Below are 838 nucleotides of genomic sequence, written 5' to 3' on the forward strand. Positions count from 1 at the left end.
TACAAAACTCTTCACTAGTTTAACTGAATGTGTATATGTGTATATATATATATTATATACATATACTTATATATATATATATTTGTTGTAATTTGTTAAAGGTAGTTAAGGTTTTGACTGTATCTCACTTAGACATGAGAGATTCATAGGGCAGGAATAAGTTTCACATTCCCAGAGATTGAAAGTGAGAGAACAACCTTCTCTCTTGTGCATACTCCACAAATTCCTGTGCTCCTTCTCAGGCAGCCCCAAGCTGCTTTTCACTTTCACCCTGCCGTTCGGGTTGTCTGACAGGGCAGGGCAGCCTGTTAGTGCTTCCTAACTCAGAAGCCACATTAATTTAAACAACATAAACAGTAAGACTTTGCTGATCTTAGCCTTCACTGAGCCAGATAAGGAGCACTCACTTCACCAGCTCTGCTGGCAGACATTGCAGGGTAGTAACTTTGTGCTGAAGTTTTGTGACAAACACTCCCTGGTGACATGCTTAATCAGAAGATTTCCTTTTGGGTTGAAATGAAGGATTATTATGAGTATTGAAGATGTTTTTGAATCATTTTAAATCAACAAACATTAGCTTCTTAATATGTGTTGTAAATTCAATTCCATTGCATTTGGAAATATCTAATATTAAGGAATGTTTTTTCTGTCCAGAAGCAGAGATTGCAGTCAGAAAAAAACACAAACATGACCAAAATGAAATTCATTATGGTATTTATTTATTAAGAATTGTTGAAGGTCTTTGTTTAGATACCTAGTAATCTTTTAAAAATATTTCCTACAGATGTCCCTGATTGGGTGCCTAGAACTGCTGCAGATATTGAAGAGGAAAGAGCAA

This window comes from Antrostomus carolinensis, unplaced genomic scaffold (genome assembly GCF_000700745.2).
Source record: "Antrostomus carolinensis isolate BGI_N321 unplaced genomic scaffold, ASM70074v2 scaffold11680, whole genome shotgun sequence".
NCBI lineage: Eukaryota > Metazoa > Chordata > Aves > Caprimulgiformes > Caprimulgidae > Antrostomus > Antrostomus carolinensis.